Here is a 9,245-nt window from a genome sequence, read left to right on the forward strand (position 1 = left end):
GTGTCATGTAACCCTCACAGAAATTACCTTTATTATGGGTTATTAATGTCCTCATTTTACAGATGAAGAAACTGAGGCTTGTTTAACCATCCTGCAGCAATGCCCGGGTTTATTCTTTCTTATCTGTGTCTCATTATTTTTCATGTTATATTTATTTAATGGTAATGGGTTCCTCAATCCCTCAAAAACTAGAAGTTTCTTAAGTTCATACATGATAAAGTCTAATTCCTCTTTCAACATCCTCAGTCCCAGCACCTGACAGAGACCAGCACATAGTGAGTGCTCAGTGTATGTGAGTTAGACACAGCTTTGTGACACAATAACCACTCTCATTATACAATGTACTATCAACTACTTCTCACTGCAGATAGTCACAGTGTTAGGAGAACAAGTGAATAGAATGTGTCCTGTGCTTTCACATAGCATCATGGTCAGGTGTGAGAGCCTTCTAGCCGGCAACAAGTTTGAATCCTGCGTCAGCCATGTATTGGTAGCATTACCTTGGACAAATGTTAAAGGAAAGAAAATAGTTTCTGCAATTTATAAAGAATCATCTGGAAAAAGAAGACTGCTGTTGGAGTATGAGGAAAAGCTGGGGAACTTTGTGATTCAGACACTTAGAATATATGCCTATATCTATAGCTATAGCTATCTATCTATCTATCTATCTATCTATCTATCTATGTTTTCTAAAAGTGGCACGAGGGGGAAGTTCTTCAAAGAGCCCAGCTTCTTGCTTGAGTAACCAGAGCCCTGTCACCCTCTCAGTCCCCTCCTGTTGAGGACAGAGCTGCAAGAACAGATACTGGTGGTTAAATATTAACTTGTGTTTATTTCTCTACAACTGCCTGATGTTTCATTTGGCCAGCCCAGTGAGGATTCTTTCATAAGCCTGTGTATGATTTCTGAACACCAGGCCTACGACCTTTACACACATGCTAAACATTTATAGAGTGGGAGAGTTCTTTTTCTCCATCAGTGAGTTGAATAAATACCAACATTCTCCCTCCCCCGCCCCCACAAAAAAGAATTCTTTGATCTATACTTAAGATAAACTGGTAATAATTCATCCTGATCAGCTAAGGGTTATAAAGCAGATTCTTTGATAAGCCAATTAAGTTCAGAGGGCACTGGGGCTTGCTTCTTTCCGATGCTGATTTTGATTCATGATGCCTAATTTTTCAGAGAGGGAAAGAAAACTTTTAAAATAATCTCATCAAGCCCTCTGATTTTATCAGATGAGAAAACTGAGTTTCAGAGAGAGAAAAGGCATTTTGCATTCACAGAGATATTAAAAGAGCCATATGGTAAATATTTTGTTAAAATTCCAACAGCATTTTAAGCTTTCTGTGGTTATTGCATTTTGCTTCCTTTGTGACCTAGTGATTCAAGGAAAGCATTTGGGCCTGGAATTGGAAACCTGTGGACCCCAATCCTCAGTTTACCGCTGACTCAGGGTTATTTAAGAACCACTGCCACCCCCTGCTGGAAATTTAATGTTTTACAGGCTCTCAAGTTTACATGGAATTTTTGTAATAGTTTTTAAAAATAATTCCTTAGGCTAAAATTTTAGACAGTATGGAAGGGTATAGAGTCAAGCAAAATTATTCCCTCCTGAAATTCTACTTTCCAGTACTAATTATCATTAATTTTTTAGCATTATTCCATAATTTTAAAATTAATGTATGTATATATTTATACATATGTACATAACTTTTATACACAAATAAGACTATACTATACATAGTTTTGTAACTTGTTTTTTTATCTTTTTTAGTCTATTTTATTTATTTGTCATATTTATGTGTAATAAGTAATACATTCAAAAAGCTTCCTAAGGGCTGGTGGAATAGCTCAAGTGGTAGAGCACCTGCCTAGCGAGCCTGAGGCTCCAGGACCACCAAAAAGAAAAAAGTTAAAAAAGAAAAGCCTTGGACACGTAAGAATTGGAGGCAAAGAAATGTGGTTGTGGAGAAATCTGGGGCCAGCTTGCTCCCCGCAGGCTCAAGGTCAACCATACCACAAAGAAAAAAAAAAAAAAGAAAGAAACGAAAAGTCTTGAACATCTTTTTCAAATCAGTATATAGTGACAAACCTCATTCCTTTTGATAAAGGCATATTTCACTGCTTAGGTATATCACAAACTATTCATTCAATCTTCCTTTGATGGAATAAAAAGAAAATCTCTACAAGAGTAGAGATTTAATTATTAGATTGTTGTTAGTGACCACTGTCTCTGGTAATAGGATTAATGTTCAACAAAATGTATCCAATTAATGAGCAGACATTCTCCTAGTTTCAAGTATTTCTGTTTCAAAAATGCTTCCCTGCCTGGTGAGGTGTGACTCAAGTGGTAGAACGCCTGCCTAGCGAGCATGAGACCCTGAGTTCAAACCTCAGTACTGCCAAAAAGAAAATTATCCAATACAAAAATGCTTCCCTAAGTATCTTTGCAGCTATATCTATATCTCTCTCTATATATATATATTTGAGGTACTAGGGTTTGAACTCAGGACCTACACCTTAAGCCACTCCACCAGCCGTTTTTTGTGATACGCTTTTTCAAGATAGGGTCCCTCAAACTATTTGCCTGGGCTGACTTCAAACCTCGATTTTTCTGATCTCTGCCTCCTGATTAGCTAGGATTACAGGCATGAGCCACCAGCATCTGGCGTGTCTATATTTTTGACATAGGATAAGGTCTAGGAGAAAGTGTAAGTTCAAAAAGTTGTGAAGCAACTACACACCTGATGTCCCAGCGCTTGGGAAGCTGAGGCAGGAGGATCACAAGTTCCTGGCTCAGCCTGTACCACATTGTAAGACTCCTGTCATAAAACAAAAAACAAGAACAACCAAAGAGAAGAACCAATGTGAAGTTTGAGTTTCCACAGATGCTGCCAAGTCGGTACTTTTGATGATGAATGGATCTAGATGTTTAGTAATTTTATATTCCCATGCCTGGTAAGGCACCAAAACCAGAATCCCAAATAGTTGGTGGGATTGGGGTTTGAACTCAGGGCTTTGCAAAGCAGGTGTTCAACCACTTGAGCCATACCTTCAGTCTATTTTGCTCTGGTTATTTTGGAGATGGGGTCTTGAACCACAATCCTCCTGATCTCAGCCTTCAAGTAGCTAGGATCACAAGTATAGGTCACCTGCTATTGTCTATAAAGATATCTCCATTTCTTTTTTTCTTTTATTTATTTATTTAGTGGTAGTGGAGTTTGAATACAGAGCCTCATGCTTGCTAGGCAAACACTCTACCACTTGAGCCACGCCTCCATCTCCCATTTCTTGCCATACAGCAGATCCTATATCCTTATCTTAATGGGGTTACTCACATGTTACTCACCAGATACTTATGAAGTAAGTGTCTATTTAGTGCAAGACCCTATGCTCTTCTCCCAGAGGCAACATCATCCTGGCAGGTGTGGTGTGGATTTCACCACTTCCAAGGGTGGTGGTGCTGGGGGTGAGTGGGTGAGTCTGTTGGTGTACGTGTTGGTGGCTGGCTGGAGCTTGGGGAGGGAGCTGTATGGGGGTAAAACTCAGGAATCCTGTAGCACTACAGTGGCAGAAATTTTAAAAGGCCCAGACTAACCCTGGTGACATGTAACTGTGGCTAGCAAACACAGAGTCAGGTCTTGTTGGTGACTGCCATTGGGGTCCCCACAAGCCAGTGTGTGGAGCACAGTACTTTCTTTCTGGATCCTTCTAAATCAGATAAAACATGATGCAAATGAAACTGGGCTAGGAAATGTACTATGATAGATTGCAGTCATAAAAAGTGATGACAGATTTCACCGTCACTCATGACCCACCCAAATGGCACGTCCTCTGGGCTCTTTCCTTGGCAACTCCTGTCCCAAGTTGGTGTTGTTTCCATGTACTCTATGGTACCTGAAATATAACAACAAAAGAAAAAAAGATTGTACTGCTCTCTGAAGTTTCCAGGGTCAGAATTTCTAGCTGCATCACTGGGTATCCCATTTAGTTCTCCCGACAGAGTAGGGAACTCAGAGAAACCAAGGATTAACATGGACAATGTTCACACATGTACACACCATCAAATTGGAAAAATTGTGTATCCCTAGAAACAAGTACACAAGCATATGGCCACTTAATTTATAATAAAGGTGGCACCATAGCCAGAAGCTGGTGGCTTATGCCTGTAATCCTAGTGACTTGGGAGGCTGAAATCGGGAGGATCGAGGTTTGAGGCCAGCCCAGGCAAATAGTTCACAAGCCCCCATGTCCAAAATAACCAGAGCAAAATGGACTGGAGGTATGGCTCAATACCTCAAGTGGTAGAGCACTTGCTTTGCAAGCGTAAAGCTCTGAGTTTAAATCCCAGTCCTACCAAAAAAAAAAATAATAATAATGTGGACCATAGAGAGTAGGAAAAGGAGATTTTTTTTTACATAAATGCTTTTGAGATAGCTGTATATCTACATGAGAAAAAAATGAAATTGTTCCTTACATACCACTCTGACACATCAAATTTAAGTGGATAAAAGATGTAATTTGACAGGTAAAAATCTGTAATGATCCCAGACGCCAGTGTTTCACACCTGTAATCCTAGATAGTTGGGAGGCAGAGATCAGGAAGATGGCAGTTCAAAGCCAGTCCTGGCAAATAGTTCTGGAGACCCTATCTTGAAAATACCCAACACAGAACAGGACTGACGGAGTGGCTCAAGTGGTAGAGCTCCTGCCTAGCAAGTTTGAAGCCCTGAGTTCAAACCCCAGAACCAACAAAAAAAAAAAACTATAGTGATAAGTGGATAATATAGGAAAATATCTTCAAGGTTTCTGAACAGAAAAGAATTTATCCAAAGTACCTAGGATTATAGGCGTGAGCCACCTGTGCTTGGCTGGGATTACAGATGTGTTCTATCATTCCTGGGTTGTCTGTTGAAATGGGGGTCTTGCTAACTTTTTTGCCTGGGCTGGCCTCAAACTGTGGTATCTCAGCCTTTGGAATAGCTAGGATTACAGGCACGAGCCACCATGCCTGGTCTATCTTTTATACTCTTTATGGAGTATGTTAATGAACCAAAGTTTAGTATACCAAAGTAACTTTAGTAGAGTTGAATGTATCATTTCCCAGTCAGGTGGGGGTAAGAAGTAGGAGGATCAAGGTCTGAGGCCTGCCAAGGGCAAAAGTTATGAGACCCTATCTAAAGAATGACTAAAGTAAAAAAGGGCTGGGTACATGGCCCAAGTGATAGAGCACCTGTCTAGCAAGCATGAGGCCCTGAGTTCAAACCCCAATATTGCAACAATATGGTGAACATGTAGTTATATTTATTGCAAATATCTAGCCCAGGCTGGCCCCAAACACAATCCTCTTGCCTCTCCTTTCCAATACTGGCATTACAAGCATGAAGCACCGCGCTGTGCACTCCTTGCACATTTTAATGTTCACATCTAAAAGTTTTCATCTTACTGTTTTTTTCTTTAAACTTGAACAAGCAGCCTTAGCCCTAATTGACCAAAACTGGCAGCAACCCAAATGTCTATCACAAGGAGAATGGATAAATTGTGGACTTCCACACAATGGAACAATACTCAGCTATAAAAAGAAACAACATGGGTGAATTGCAAAAACAGTTACGCAAAAGAAGCCAGAGACACAAAGTACCTAGCCTATGATTGGGCTTATATGAAGTTCAAAAACAGATGAAACTAATCTCATCTCTCACCATTTTATCTTGCTAATATCAAACAAGTCTCAATTTAAAGTCTGACTCAGGGTTGCTGGTGCAGCTCAGTGGGAGAGTGCTTGCTTAGCATACTCAAGGTCCTGGGTTCAATCCTCAGCACTAAAAAAATTGGTTTAAAGGTTTTTAAAAAGTCCGACTCAGGGCTGGAGGCATGGCTGAAGTAGTAGAGTACCTGTCTAGAACATAAAAACCTGAGTTCAAACCCCAGTATGGCCAAAAAAAAAAAACCTACAACAGCACAAATCAAAATAAAAGTCTCACATTAAGCTACATAATGAGATTCTGTCTCAAAAAGAAACCAAAACCAAAAAAAAAGTAATAAATAAATACATAATCTGATTCAGATATGCATTTATTATAACAGTTTAGGCAAGTCACTTACTCTCCCCAAGCCTCAGTTTTTTCACTTGTAAAACTGGCACAATAATACCTCTTTCATGGGATTTTGGTGTAAACTAAATGAAACATAGGCTATAAAGCACCCAGCACCATAGCCAAAAATATTTTATATTATTCTTTCCATCAATTTGCAGTCTCACTATCTGTTCCTATCCTTTTCTTCCTCTTATGTCTGGAGCATGAAATAATCTTTGGGCACCTATTTATTTTTTTTATGGGAGGGGAGAGCAGCAAAATTTTTAATCACAGAATAAAATTCCTGAATATAAGCACACCATGATTTATTTAATAAATTTATTATCAGATCTTTTCAGTTTTAATTACTTTTCTGCATTTTAAGTAATGCTGTGATAAAAGTCCTGGAACTTAAATTTTGGTGTTGATTTATCATTCTTCCCCCACACAGAATACATTTCTAAAACATGGAATTTTTATGGGCTTGATGGTTTTGCTTGCTCTCTGGAAATGTACCAATTTATCCTCCCACCAGCCCTAGTTGAAAGGGCCACAGTATTTTTTTTTTTTTACAATGGGTATTATTAAAATTTTTAAAACCTTACTGATTTGATTGGTGTGAATCAAACATTATTCACTGGCCTTCTTGTTCCCTTTTTATTTATTTTTTTAAGGTACTGGGGTTTGAACTCAGGGCTTCACACTTGCTAGGTAGGTGCTCTACCACTTGAACCACTCCACCAGCTTTCTTTTATTTCATCCTCACTACAGCCCTATGATTTGTGTGGGTGGGAGTCTGCTCTCTCCAGCAGATAGGAGAAACAGGCCCTAGAGGTTAATTCTTACCAAGTTGTAAATTGTAGGACCAGAATCAGCCTGTTCTGAGCATACTGCCTTTCCCCTACACCACACTGCCTTCTGCTGGAGAACACCAGAAGGGCATGAAACACCCAACTTCCACAAGCAATTCCTTTGGATAGACAGTTGGTATTTGCCATAGATAAAGAAGAGAATGATGATGGGACAACCATATGACAATAGGGTTTTTTTTTTTAATGAGAACATTCATCAAGATATACCCTTAATATTTTTGTACCTTGTTTTCCCTTTTTTGTAGTGCTGGGGATTGAGCTCAGGATCTCACACACACTAGCCAAGTGCTCTACCAACTGAGCTACATCCACAGCTTCTTTTTTGAGACAAGCTCTTGCTATGTATTCCAGACTGACCTCAAACTTCCACTCCTCCTGCCTCAGCCTCCCAAGTAGCTGGGATTACAGGCATGAACCATCACACTTAGCTAAGACTTGTGCATTTTAGTTAAGTGGAAGTTAGGTTTCAAAAAAGAAAGCAAAATAAGATCTTTATTTTTGCAGTGCTGGTACTCAAACCCAGGCACTCATTTGTGCTAGGCAAGCCATCTACCACTGAGTTACATCCCCAATCCTCCAAATTTCATGTGTGTGTGTGTGTGTGTGTGTGTGTGTGTGTGTGTGTGTGTGTGTGTAGGTGGTGGGGCTGGGGTTTAAATTCAGGACTTTGCACTTGTAAAGCAGGTACTCTACTGCTTGAGCTACACCTCAAGTACATTTTGCTCTGGTTATTTTGGAGCTGGAGGTCTCAAATTATTTGCCTGAGGCTGGCCTTCAAACCATGATCCTCCCAATCTCACCTCCCAAGTAGCTAGGATTATAGACATGAGCCACCAGTGCCTGGCTTCAGATGAAACTTTTGAAAGAGAAGCATAGTAGACTTTTTAGGCAGGAACAAGATGAGTCAATAAAAATAGCTAAAAATTTCTGAATTAAATCCCCAGCATCCAAAGAAACAAAAAGTTTTCAGTATAGCTCATGTTTACTGAGCCCTTACAGCAAGCTGAGCATGCACTACAGGCATTTGGAAATAGTATTCATCTGATTTTCATACAATCTCCATGAGGTACCTCTATTATATATGCCTGACAGAAGAGGAAACAGGCACACTGATAGCTGTCTGTCTTGTTTAAGGTTACACAGCTAGCAAGTAGAAGAGTCAGGATTTGAAAGCGGGTAATTTTGCTCCTATTAAGGGAAACAAGCTGGGATCACATAGCAACTATGATTGTCAAAGATCTGTCTTTGGAAGTTTCTTCCCTTATTCTGGATTTAGCAGCCTCTCCTTTATTCGGGAATGTCCTCCATATAGAGATTTTGTGTGGCTAGAATACCGGACACTATAAAGTCCATTTCTAGTTAATCAGGGAATCTAGTCTTGATTTTGCATCCTCAGTGACACTGCCACCTGCACTCTTGAGTTGTCTTTTAGTGGCTGCACACTGGATCTTTGTTGGTTCCAGTGTAGTGAAGCTAGTAGGTCAATCCTTGAAGCAAGAACAGTTAATGGGCCTCTCTGAAGGAGGACAGCTACCCACCAGCCCAAGAAAAGGTCTGACCTGGAGTCTCTATTTGGGTGGTGAATTCCAAGAGTACCTGTAACACCTGTAAGTGACTCACACCCTATGTCCCCACTTCCTCCGTACACCACCCCAGGCTCCCTGGGTCCTATGAATATGTTCCTTCCTTCCCTCCCCTGCCTATGGAAGGTAAAACACTGAGACACCCAATGGAGGAGTGGAGAAGGGACTCTCCAAGGTCAAGGTAGCAAAAACATCCCAGAAATGCAAAGAAGTTAAGGAAGGGTTGGGAATGTGTCCAGTAAGGCAGAAGCTGGAAGTAGATTTGGAACAAGAATGACTTTTTTTTGAGACAGGGTCTTCCTATATAGCTCAGATTGCTTTGAAGTAGCAATCTTCCTGCCTCAGTCTCCTGAGTGGTGGGCTTACAGGCATGTGCCACCACATCTGGCAGGTTTCTGGTGACTAATGATTTTTTAAAGTCCTCTTCAGGCCCACCTACAAAGATAGAAAAAGAAAAAAGAACTCAGGGTATGGACCCTGGGCAGTCATGATTATGTAGTCAGCTCTTCTGTATCTAAAAAATCATGACACAAATACATTAAAAAAAAAAAAGAGAGGCAGCCCTAAGAAGGCCCTATCTGAATAAAAACAGTTTGCTGATTGACATATAATTGGTAGTTTTTTAACATGCATCAAATGCCTCACTTGTGCCTAGTCAGTTCAATCCAACCTCAAAAAATGTGTTAGGTCCTGGACCAAGTTCTGGGATA

At 40.2% G+C, this 9,245-nt stretch overlaps 1 pseudogene; it reads left to right on the forward strand.

The window, feature by feature from the left end:
* Window positions 1–1,869: 1,869 nt before the first annotated feature.
* LOC141417722 (small nucleolar RNA SNORA38) lies at window positions 1,870–2,027 on the forward strand (annotated as a pseudogene).
* Window positions 2,028–9,245: the final 7,218 nt, after the last annotated feature.

Source organism: Castor canadensis, chromosome 15 (assembly GCF_047511655.1).
Source record: "Castor canadensis chromosome 15, mCasCan1.hap1v2, whole genome shotgun sequence".
NCBI classification, from domain to species: domain Eukaryota; kingdom Metazoa; phylum Chordata; class Mammalia; order Rodentia; family Castoridae; genus Castor; species Castor canadensis.